Here is a 13,573-nt window from a genome sequence, read left to right as displayed (position 1 = left end):
TACGTTGAGTATTCTTCGGCACTCTCATATCAGCTTTGACTCGAACACATGCTCAATGTTTACATAGCCCTTTTTCATTAATTCATTCATTTTTCATTGCTGACTCTCGTTACCGAGAATAAATCTACAGAAAGACCGTCGGTGCGATCAAACTTATAATTTCTTAGGGGTACTTGCAACTGTGTGCCCTCCTGTGGCTTAAATGACCCAACCGTGACCTATAGATCCTTCCACACTCTGGGCATGGATAATCACCAACCAGATCTGGCAGCCGCTGTATTCTTCTCGAGTCTCTATTATAGCTGTGGACCAAAGACCTCCACTGTGATCTGTCTAACGCTAGTTGTTCCCAGTAATGATTGGCATCAACTGATTTTAGGGATTGATACAGGATATCCTTAAACCGCTTATACTTCTGGTTTCCAAGCTCCCTCTGTGAATTCGCCGCATAGAACTATTTTGGGGAGTCTTGTGTCTTGCATCCTCAGAGTCAGAATGTGGCCGCTCCATCTGAGTCGGGCTCTCGTTACTTGAGTCTCAATTGTTATACAACTCGCGCGATGTAAGACTTCTGCATTTGAAACTTTGTGGAACCATCTGATGTCCATTATTTGTCTTAGATGACGTTTTTGCGTTTGTTCAAGCGGTTCATAGGTCGCCTGTAGGGCATCCAGCTTTCGCTTCCGTAAAGAAGCGTTGGCAGGACCACTGCTTTTCAAACAGCTCTCTTGGTCTTCAGATTGAGGTAGTGATTTTGAAACACTCTGTCCTTTAGCTTCCAGAATGCCCGTGAGGCCGAATTGATACGGTTGTGTATTTCCGTGTCCAGATTAGCCCTAGTATTTATGAAGCTTCCTAAGTATTTGAACTGCTCGACCTGTTCTAGAGTTTCATCCTCCAGGCTGATATCTGTTTGAAGGTTTTCTGGCGGACTTACCAGGATTTTGGTTTTGTCAATATTGAGTCTAAGGCTCAAGCTTCGTAATTATTTTTCAACTTGTATTTCGTAATTATGTTTATAGGTGTCCAACATTATCTGTAGATCCTCTGGGCTGCTAGCGATAAGTGCGCAGTCGTCTGCATTTTCATTATTCCCTTTTACATAGCATCGTATTGAGTTCTTCTCAATGCATACTTTTTTATCCTTACATCGCTGGCTAGGTTTGTTGATGATGCATACATAATTGTTTGGAGAGGTCCAGGCTCTGTGGCTCCCTCCTTACGCGAACCTTCGCTGTATATTCTGAGGGTTCCCTCATGGGCTACCTTATCAATCACTAGATGTAGAGCAAGGACGGTCCTAGACTGATTTTCTGGGGGGGGGGTAGTAATTGAAAGAACAATTGAAATTTCAAATTAAGACTTCAAATAGAACCCTGTAGGTGTCTCTAGTTAGCATTTGCAGTCCCATGTTTTCTTCTTAAAATTGTACACAGTGCATCCCATTTTGGGTGAGACAGCCAGGTTTCTCGCTTGTCATTTAAGATAGAGCCTTGCGGTTTTCACGTTCCTGCCCTACTTTTTTGTGAAACTCAAGTTATTCTAATCAGATTTTGCATAACTGTTTCCGTTTATGAGATACAGGGCGATTTTGGAAATTGATACTTTTCGGACTCCTCCTTCATCTCCGAAGTTATAAGAAATAATGCTGAGCTAAAAACTGCGTCTGATACAAAATTATGCGTAAAATCCAGTGGCGTACTCAATTTTTTTTTTCGGGGTATGGTTTTGAAGATACTACACAAACCTATATTTTTTTCAATGGAACACTCTGTATTTCATTACTTCGTTGAATTCCTTATTTTTTCCTTTCGAAAAGATGTAAAACATTATGTATATAGGTAGGATGCTAAAAAACACTAAAACATCACATAATGATGATTTTTTGTTAGTGAGCCTAAATTTCCCAAGTTTCAATAAGAGGATTATTACTTTTGATTATTAAAAGTAGTAATTCATGGATGATACAAACATCCTTGTTGTTATTATTGTTACTATGCGTTTGGAAGCTTTCTTCAATCAAGTAGGCATTGGAGAGAAAAAAGCAAATCTGTTCTAGCAGTCCCGAAGAACTTCGTGCATCAACAGAGAAATTACAAAACCGCCCTTTTATAATATTGAATAAACTCAGGCGTATTGAAAAGGTTTGTCAATTATGTATTAGGGAAAATGGACAGCAATTTGAATAGTTTAATCATCAGTAAAATATTATGCAATGTTGAAAATTTGTATCAATGATGAATATTTTATTAGTATTTCTTCTGTATCTAATTTGTAATATGAATTTTTGTATTATTTATGTGCTGCTATTAGGTAGGTACCTACGTTTTGTTTTTCGTCTTAGTGATGAGTGTATAATCTCTCTTCGCCATCCAATTGATTCTTCTTTTATATGGGCGATACATGGCCCACTAACCAAAAATCATCATTATGTGATGTTTTAGTGTTTTTTAGTATTTCTGAACATCCTACTCATATGATATTACGAATCATTTTAAAGGAAAAAAAAATGACGAATTCAACGAAGTAATAAAGTACAGGGTATCCCATTGAAAAAAATATAGGTTTATGTCGTATCTTCAAAATCATACCCCGAAAAAAAAATGAGTACGCCACTGGATTCTACCCAGAATTTTGTATTAGTCGTAGGTTTCAGCTCAGCATTATTTCTCATAACTCCGGAGATAAAAGGAGGGATCCGAAAAGTATCAATTTCCAACATCGCCCTGTATCTGATAAACGGAAACTATTATGAAAAATCTGATTAAGATAACTTGAGTTTCACAAAAAAGTAGAACAGGAACGTGAAAACTGCAATCTATTTCAAATAACAAGCGAGAAACCTGGCTGTCTTACCCAAAAAAAACTGTACAAGGAATCTTCCCTTTTCATTTTATTATAATATGGTTTATTTTAGTTTTCCAAATGAAAAATTCGAAAAATCTAATTCGCTATGGGCTCTGGGGGGGTACTCCCCCCCTTTCCCCCCCCCCCCCCCCCGTAGGACCGCCCTTGATGTAGAGGAGTAAGATCTGTACTGATCTCAAGTGCCCTTGTTGAACATGTTCTCACTTGCTCATTAGGCTTTCTGGACTGCAAACCAGACCACTGACCCATGGGTGATTATTGGTCTTACAACAATGACATTCATCCAACGCAGAATTTGAGGTTTACAGCCCAAGTTTCACCGGACAGATTCCTGCACGCCATAAGAACTCTTATAACTTTACTGGTAGCAATATTGACATGCTTATTTCACATAATATGGTTATTATCTAACGTTATTTCGAGATATTTCTTTTCGGGCTTCCATTCAATAATACCTCCATTTAATGAGATAGAAAAATAAGTACTAGAAAAGCTCTCAATTTGATACACTCTTTCTTAATCTAATTTGTAATTAGGTAATCTAAGTATTCTTGACTGAAGAAGGAATATTGGAGCGTATCCTTTGAAACATTGAGTGAACGTCAGCTTTACGAAGATTGAAGAGGGAGCCAACTGTAGTTTTTTTTGGTAAAGGGGAAATAAAAAGTGGTACTATTTTTGAAAGCAATCAGTAAAACTTAATGAATAAGGATATGCTCCGATCACTGAGTTAGATTGAAACTATAACAGCCTTAAAATAACACACGCCCTATTTAATTGAATGATAGTGAAAAGAAGGACGTATGTTATGCGAAATATTGATGCGTAATGATTGGTAGCGGAAACTAGAATACTGATTTCGAAAATACATATTTATTATCATTTGAAACGCACAAATAACATCTTAATTTAGAAACTGGGGCGCTTATGAGTTTTTAATCATAACTTTAGTCGCTTATTTGTATAAAATTGAGCCAAACACACATGGAGACATGTGATAATATTGTTACATCCTGCAAAAAGATTTTTTCCGGTACATATGAGTTCATTGTTCCGATTATACAACAAAATAATTGAGTAAGACGAAATTCATGCATTCTATTACATTCCCATATCCCATATGTATCGATAAACAAACCAGGCAGAAGTTTAATTTTTCGGTTGTTGAATTGATGTTAGGCATTCCACAGGGTAGTATTCTAGGCCCCTAATGCTTTTTCTGATCTACATAAACGTCAAAAACGATCTGAGCCTAGGACACTTTTAATTATCTATACCTCGGTAACGGTAAGTTACCCAGTTACCAATAACTAATTACAGATTTGAAATATGCCAATATGTCTACTGCATTAGTGTAGAAGTCCATTCCTGCATGAAATCGGCCACACACGGACGTTCATCCTACGCGCATCATGCAACTTTTCAGGATAATTCGGAAGAGATGAATGACGGAGAACATGATAGATGATAGAAAAATTCTCGAAAGATGCAAGGAGCATTACTCTCAGGTCTTGAATCAAAATAACGACTCGGATTTATCCATTTTAGATCGGCTCCCCATGTATAGTCCGATGACATCGCTTGATGACGAAATCTCAATGTCGGAAATCATAAGTGTGATAAAAAATATGAAAAATGATAAGTCACCTGGTCTAGACGGCGTTCCAGCGGAGATATTCAAAGTCCTGGTTGAAGACATTGTCAATAGTCTCCTAACACTATTCCGCAAGATCTGGGGACAAGGAGATGTGCCACAAGACGCTTTAGTTATCATCCTCTATAAGAACAAAGGCGATACATCAAATTGCAACAATTACAGGGGCATATCGATGCTTAGTGTGGCCGGTTAAATTGTCCGAAGATTATGTCTAATCGTCTGATTCCACTCAGAAAGAGTGGAGGTAATACTCCACTGAATCCCACTACGGCTTTCGACCTAATCGATGTACGGTGGACCAAATTTTTACACTGCGACAGCTGCAAGAGAACAACCGTGAACAACAATCAAGGATCTATCTATACAGCCTACATCGATTTAAGAAGAGCACCCGAAAAAGCCTCCATACCAACAACACCGCTAGAATACAGCATAATGGCTCTACAACCGACCATTTCTGAATCTTTACCAACTCTAGAATAAAACAAGGCCTTAGACTCAATATTGACAAAACCAAAATCCTGGTAAGTCCACCAGAAAGCCTTCAAACAGATATCAGCCTGGAGGATGAAACAGGTCGAGCAGTTCAAATACCTGGGAAGCTCCATAAATACTAGGGCTAACCTGGACACGGAAATACACAAGCGTATCAATTCGGCATCCGGACATCCTGGAAGCTAAAGGACAGAGTGTTTCAAAATCACGAACTCAATCTGAAGACCAAGACAGCTGTTTACAAAGCAGTGGTCCTCCCAACGCTTCTTTACGGAAGCGAAAGCTGGACGCCCTACAGGCAGACATATTTAACAGATTGAACAAACGCAACAACGTCATCTAAGACAAATAATGTACATCTGATGGTTCCACAAAGATTCAAACGCAGAAGTCTTGCAGCGCGCGAGTTGTACAACAATTGGGACTCAAGTAACGAGGATGCAAGACACAAGACTCCCCAAAATAGCTCTGTATGGCGAGTTCACAGAGGGAGCTCGGAAACCAGGAGGCCAGTATAAGCGGTTTAAGGATATACTACATAAATCCCTGAAATCAGTTAATGCAAATCATAACTGGGAACAACTAGCGTTAGATAGATCACAGTGGAGGTCTTTGGTCCACAGTTATAATGGATACTCGAGAAAAATACAGCGGCGGCCAGATCTAGTTGGTGACTATCCATGCCCGGAGTGTGGAAGGATCTGTAGGTCACGGTTGGGTCTCTTCAGTCACAGGAGAGCACACAGTCGTAAGTAGACCTAAGAAATTATAAGATTGATGGCACCGATAGTTTTGTTTTTGAGTCTTTTTGTAGATTTATTCTCGGTATCGGGATAAAGCAATGAATGAATGAATGATGTCATTCTTTGTAGGTATGTTGCAACCGTCTTCTCTCTGTGTCTGTGGCCGGCTTAACACAATGTTGTGTACCACCAAATATTAATTTTCTCTTTAATATTAATACAACATTTGTCACAACTGGGGGATCGCCAGATAACATTAGATATCCATAGGTCAACTAAGTGGGTTTTCATATTGTCAATTTATTGTTGGAGGACTGTCTACTTTAGGTTCCAATATTGTGCAATTTTGGACTGCGTGTGTCTGCGTGCATACATCGTGTTTGCCATTCTCGAACGGATTGCTGCTTCAAGGTGATATATGTTAAGATCTGTATGAAGCAGTATATCTGATGCGGCATATAAATTCAGATAACTTATTAACAGGTTCACAAGCCGAAAAAGATCGGAGTTATTCAAACCTGGAACTTGACATAAAGTTGACCTTATGCGAACTTATAGCTAATAGACCAATTCATTTCCTTTCCATATGAAGTAGAAACTGTAAAAGTGTTCCATTATAAACGTTGAAAGGGGAAACAAATATTCCAGTTTCCTCAAGTGCATCTTTGATAGTGATGGACTACGTACAATCGTTCATTGAAGTATTAGAAGTACATACTAATAATTCAATCAACTGTATAATTTATTTGTGATCTGTCATTTCGAGAAGTCATCTGGTTTTATACCAAATTTATTCGGTATATCATCAGCTGTTTTAGAGTTACAGAGAAGCGAACGCATTGAGCAAGGAGATATATCTCCTTTGCATTGAGTAGATTTATACTCATTGTTATGGTTAACGATAAATTTATTCGTGAACGGTGTAATATACAAGACTTACAAGAGTTAAGGTTTGACAGGGATAAATGGAATGAAAGACAGACGGATGAAGTGTTGAAAATGAAATAAAATTCCGAAGTCCGTTTCAATATCTTCAAGGTCCGTTCTCATTTCCTAGAACAGTCCATAAATATTTTTGATTGCCGTTATATTTTATCGTTACTCATTTTTATTATTGGAAACAAAATATCCCGGAACATTTAATGTTCACGTGATTAATATCGTGCAAAAATTATTGATTGTCAATCATTCTGTCTTTCATGCAAGAATTGAATGAAAGCTGATGCTATACACTGAATGTATTACATATATAGGTACTTCCGAGTTAGGCAAACTGACATTAATTAAATAGGAACCTCATTAATAGAATAGGTGTTTGAAAAAAAAAATTTCCCCAGATTCATTAAAGCTGAATTTACGAAAGCTGTGCGATTTCCACTGATCCTATCTATATAGTTGGGGAGCCGAAGAGAGTGTCAGATTAATATAAGGGGACATACCTTGGACCCTGTAGAGTACCTCTACCAAAATTTAGACCTGTATATAGGAAGAATTGTCTAGGACAGCCTGTCAGAATAGTAAAAAAAAAATCATTGTACATATTCGAACGTGTCAGATCAAGATATATGTGGTTAATCACATGTCGAAAAGTATATATTGTCTTAATATGACAATTTAGGCGTGTCGAAAATGTGTGGTAGGGCGCCAAAGTTGCAAAAAAAAAACGTCACGTGTACATTCTCGAGCGCGGTGGCGTTTTTTCTTATTTTGAAGCTAATGGTTCAAGAGGAAAAAATATAATCTGACAGTTTTAGCAAGCCGAAACAATAAAAATTGGCCATAACGGTCACAAAAATAATTGTTTTTCAAGTATCTCCTCTCCTGAGCTTCAAATTGTTTTCGCATTCATTATAAAAGTTGTAGAGCATAACATTTTCTACAAATTTTGTCCTAAGCAATTTTTTCTACGTTCAAACGTTTTTGAGATATATGGCGATTAATGCGAGGTGTTTAGCGATACGTGCTGAAGCGAAAATTTACTTGTTGGAAAATAGTATATTCTAAGGTTCAGTCAGAGAATAATTTCGAAATTGTCATCATAGATATACCTTGTCATTTTTACAATTGGATGAATGTAGATTAGACTGGGATTCTACATTGACCTTGCCCTTTCGCATGTGTGGCTAAGCTCCTCGCCCTTATCGCCCTCCAACTCGAGAACGGTTAAGAGTATTTAAAATTGCTTCAGATAAAAGTTGTGTAACTTTCATAATGAATACAAAAACGATTAGAGATACAGGTAGGGGAATATTCGAAAAAAAAGCATTTTTATCATCTTCAAAGTGTCAAATTAAGAAAACCCCCCTGATTAGTGTCAGATTAATGGTTCAACACGTCTACAGACCCAGATTAACCATCTGTATGAAAATCTGATTTGTTTTTACATTTTCAAAAGACCGCTGTGACCTTGCGTCACGTCCAATTTGTCAGTCCCTTGAAAAGAAGCTTCCTTTGGGTCCAATTAACATACCCTTGAAAAATCTGACACTCTGGAAAAAATTTTTTTTTACCATTTTCAACTCTTCCGTACGGCCAGTCCCACCGCGCAAACTGTCAGGTAAGCATGAATTCATTATCAGAGACACGTAGGGCATATACAGTATCTTAATCTGACACGCTCAATCTGACATGGTCGAGTATGTACACCTTACGATTTTTTTAACATCTTTGAGACCCTGCTGACGCTTTCCCCACAGCTGAAAGTGCATACATTATAGAACCTTTTTTCTTTCTACCATCTAATCTTCAAAATCCACTAGGTCTCCACGACTTTCGAGTAAATCTCGATTTAGCATCGTCGGTTCCCCAATTAATAGTTGGCGGTGATATTATGGCATGTCTGATATTTCAACCTAGTTGTTTACAAGTTTTATAAGTGAGTTTTTTTTAAATGGAAACCCTAATTTTTTGTGCCAGAAATGGATATACCCTCTGATGCTGAGAATTTGAAAAATGAAAATCCTAATTCAATGAGTTCAACAAAAAAATGTAGATAAAAACCCCATCAATGACCAATTCATCCTCAGCCACAAAAGGTCTGTCCATTTCTAGGACAAAGTGTTAAAACTTTAAATCTGAAAAAATTCAACTACGGTTCACCACTCCTAAAGAGGACATAGCAAACTACTCAATCATATCATTTTTCTACAAAATAGTGAATATCAAAGATGTATGTTTCGTAAATATCTGGATCTTTTAATAAAATCTATATGTAACATATCTCAAAAGAAGTGCCCAAGAATTTCTTATTGCTCATAATTTTTCCTATATCTCAATATGTTTGCGTGTTCGATTATCCAAATCCAATCATAAATTGGTTCGATTTTTTTTTAATGAACTATAAAATATCATCAATAACGAGTCAATGAACTTGAAGCAAAATACTTTCAAAAATATAGTCTGATTCATGTCTGGGACAGATTGATTGAAAATGATTAATTATTTATTTACGCTAATGGATTCCCGATCACGTTCGATTTATAGAGAATATATTAATTGTCAGTACAAATAATAATGGGTGTTTTTATAGAGTTGCACAAGTTTAAATTGTAATAAAACAAAGAAATATGATTTTAATATTAATAAAACAGGCTTTATCGGATAGAAAATTTTATGACATTAATGTCAATGACAATCCTACAAGTGCAATCTTCACCAATTTTGACAACATTTTTGCCCATAATAACTCTCCGAATGATGATTTCTAGGTGTTTAATTGATTCTGGTTTATCTACGTAGAGAAGCGACTTTTCATAACCCCAAAGAAAATAATCTCAATCAACATCAATATCAATCTGCGCTTCAGCCCATTCCCCGAATTGGCGGCGTAGTCGATGATCGTTTCCGTTTAGCTTTAATTTCTGCATTAGTGGAATCTTGAAAGCTTTCAAGCCAAGATCCTTTCTTGAAAACTTCCACAAAGTGGAAGGACATCACCGCAGTTGCTGAGAACCGCGAAGAATTGATTGATTTGGATCAGAGACAAGGTTGTCTCTGATTCGGATCTTCTTCAATGCTTTTCTGTACAGCGGCTACAGCTTATCCATTGTGCACTGTTCTGCGTCTCACTGGATGCACATTATCATTGGGATTATGGAGAGTAAACGTGATCCGAAAACCATTCATTGTTATGTATTTAATTTAATTTCAGAAATGGTCAGTTGAAATTCAGTTTGGTCACATATTTAGTTCAGAAACCGTCAATTTGTATTCAAATTAGTCAATATAATTTCAGAAATGGTCAATTGATATTCAGTTTAATCTAATTGATTTCAGAAACCTTCCATTGTATTAATTTCACATAGGTAAATTAATTTAATTTCAGAAATGGTCAGTTGAAATTCAGTTTAATAGCACTGATTTCAGAAACTGTCAGTTGTAGGTATTAATTTCAGATTAGTCAATTTAATTTCAGAAATAGTCATGTGAAATTTAGTTTGGTCGCATATTCATTTTTGAAACCGTCAATGTGTATTCAAATTAGACAATTTAATTTCAGAAATGGTCAACTGAAATTCAGTTTAATCTAATTGATTTCAGAAACCTTCCATTGTATTAACTTCACATAGGTAAGTTATTGATGTAATTTCAGAAATGGTCAGTTGAAATTCAGTTTAATAACACTGATTTCAAAAACTGTCAGTTGTAGGTATTAATTTCAGATTAGTCAATTTAATTTCAGAAATAGTCATGTGAAATTTAGTTTCGTCGCATATTTATTTTTGAAACCGTCAATGTGTATTCAAATTAGTCAATTTAATTTCAGAAATGGTCAACTGAAATTCAGTTTAATCTAATTGATTTCAGAAACCTTCCATTGTATTAACTTCACATAGGTAAGTTATTAGTGTAATTTCAGAAATGGTCAGTTGAAATTCAGTTTAATAACACTGATTTCAGAAACTGTCAGTTGTAGGTATTAATTTCAGATTAGTCAATTTAATTTCAGAAATGGTCATTTGAAATTCAGTTTGGTCTCATATTTCTTTCAGAAACCGTCAATTTGTATTCAAATTAGTCAATTCAATTTCAGAAATGGTCAATTGAAATTCAGTTTAATCTAATTGATTTCAGAAACCTTCCATTGTATTAATTTCACATAGGTAAATCAATTTAATTTCAGAAATGTTCAGTTGAAATTCAGTTTAATAACACTGATTTCAAAAACTGTCAGTTGTAGGTATTAATTTCAGATTAGTCAATTTAATTTCAGAAATCGTCATGTGAAATTTAGTTTGGTCGCATATTTATTTTTGAAACCGTCAATGTGTATTCAAATTAGTCAATTTAATTTCAGAAATGGTCAACTGAAATTCAGTTTAATCTAATTGATTTCAGAAACCTTCCATTGTATTAATTTCACATAGGTAAATCAATTTAATTTCAGAAATGTTCAGTTGAAATTCAGTTTAATAGCACTGATTTCAGAAACTGTCAGTTGTAGGTATTAATTTCAGATTAGTCAATTTAATTTCAGAAATAGTCATGTGAAATTTAGTTTGGTCGCATATTTATTTTTGAAACCGTCAATGTGTATTCAAATTAGTCAATTTAATTTCAGAAATGGTCAACTGAAATTCAGTTTAATCTAATTGATTTCAGAAACCTTCCATTGTATTAACTTCACATAGGTAAGTTAATTCAATTTCAGAAATGGTCAGTTGAAATTAAGTTTGATAACATTGATTTCGGAAACTGTCAGTTGTAGGTATTAATTTCATATTAGTCAATTAAATTTCAGAAATAGTCATTTGAAATTCAGTTTGGTGGCATATTTATTTCGGAAACCGTCAGTTGTATTAATTTCAGATTGGTCAATTTAATTTCAGAAATGGTCAGTTGAAATTCAGTTTAATCTAATTGATTTCAGAAACCTTCCATTGTATTAATCTCACATAGGTAAATCAATTTAATTTCAGAAATGGTCAGTTGAAATTCAGTTTAATAACACTGATTTCAAAAACTGTCAGTTGTAGGTATTAATTTCAGATTAGTCAATTTAATTTCAGAAATCGTCATTTGAAATTCAGTTTCGTCACATATTCATTTCAGAAACCGTCAGTTGTATTAATTTCAGATTAGTCAATTTAATTTCAGAAATGGTCATTTGAAATTCAGTTTAATCTAATTGATTTCAGAAACCTTCCATTGTATTAATTTCACATAGGTAAGTTAATTCAATTTCAGGAACGGTCAATTGAAATTCAGTTTAATCTAATTGATTTCAGAAATCTTCCATTGTATTAATTTCACATAGGTAAGTTAATTCAATTTCAGAAATGGTCAGTTGAAATTAAGTTTGATAACATTGATTTCGGAAACTGTCAGTTGTAGGTATTAATTTCATATTAGTCAATTAAATTTCAGAAATAGTCATTTGAAATTCAGTTTGGTGGCATATTTATTTCAGAAACCGTCAGTTGTATTAATTTCAGATTGGTCAATTTAATTTCAGAAATGGTCAGTTGAAATTCAGTTTAATCTAATTGATTTCAGAAACCTTCCATTGTATTAATCTCACATAGGTAAATCAATTTAATTTCAGAAATGGTCGGTTGAAATTCAGATTAATAACATTGATTTCAAAAACTGACAGTTGTAGGTATTAATTTCAGATTAGTCAATTTAATTTCAGAAATCGTCATTTGAAATTCAGTTTCGTCACATATTCATTTCAGAAACCGTCAGTTGTATTAATTTCAGATTAGTCAATTTAATTTCAGAAATGGTCAGTTGAAATTCAGTTTAATTTAATTGATTTCAGAAACCTTCCATTGTATTAATTTCACATAGGTAAATTAATTTAATTTCAGAAATGGTCAGTTGAAATTCAGTTTAATAGCACTGATTTCAGAAACTGTCAGTTGTAGGTATTAATTTCAGATTAGTCAATTTAATTTCAGAAATAGTCATGTGAAATTTAGTTTGGTCGCATATTCATTTTTGAAACCGTCAATGTGTATTCAAATTAGACAATTTAATTTCAGAAATGGTCAACTGAAATTCAGTTTAATCTAATTGAAATTGGTTGAAATTCAGATTAATAACATTGATTTCAGAAACTGTCAGTTGTAGGTATTAATTTCATATTAGTCAATTTAATTTCAGAAATAGTCATTTGAAATTCAGTTTGGTGGCATATTTATTTCAGAAACCGTCAGTTGTATTAATTTCAGATTAGTCAATTTGATTTCAGAAACCTTCCATTGTATTAATTTCACATAGGTAAGTTAATGTAATTTCAGAAATGGTCAGTTGAAATTCAGTTTGATAACATTGATTTCAGAAACTGTCAGTTGTAGGTATTAAAATTTCAGATTAGTCAATTTAATTTCAGAAATAGTCATTTGGTATTCAGTTTGGTCGAATATTTATTTCAGAAACCGTCAAGTTGTATTCAAATTAGTCAATTTAATTTCAGAAATAGTCAATTGAAATTCAGTTTAATCTAATTGATTTCAGAAATCTTCCATTGTATTAATTTCACATAGGTAATTAATGTAATTTCAGAAATGGTCAGTTGAAATTCAGTTTAATAACATTAATTTCAGAAACTGTCAGTTGTAGGTATTAATTTCAGATTAGTCAATTTAATTTCAGAAATAGTCATTTGAAATTCAGTTTCATCGCATTTATTTCAGAAAACATCAAATGTTTTCGTTTCTGAATTACAACTGGAAATGGAAAAGACCTTCGTTGTATATAAGAAGAGAAAACTGCTCGTTGTTTCAATTATTATTCGATTAGGTACGTTAAAGTTTTCTACTTGAAGGTTCATTGAAAAAATGAAAGTATTATTTCTTCCTGATTT

The sequence above is a fragment of the Coccinella septempunctata genome, chromosome 1 (assembly GCF_907165205.1).
Source record: "Coccinella septempunctata chromosome 1, icCocSept1.1, whole genome shotgun sequence".
NCBI lineage: Eukaryota > Metazoa > Arthropoda > Insecta > Coleoptera > Coccinellidae > Coccinella > Coccinella septempunctata.
Note: the sequence above shows the minus strand (reverse complement) of the source record.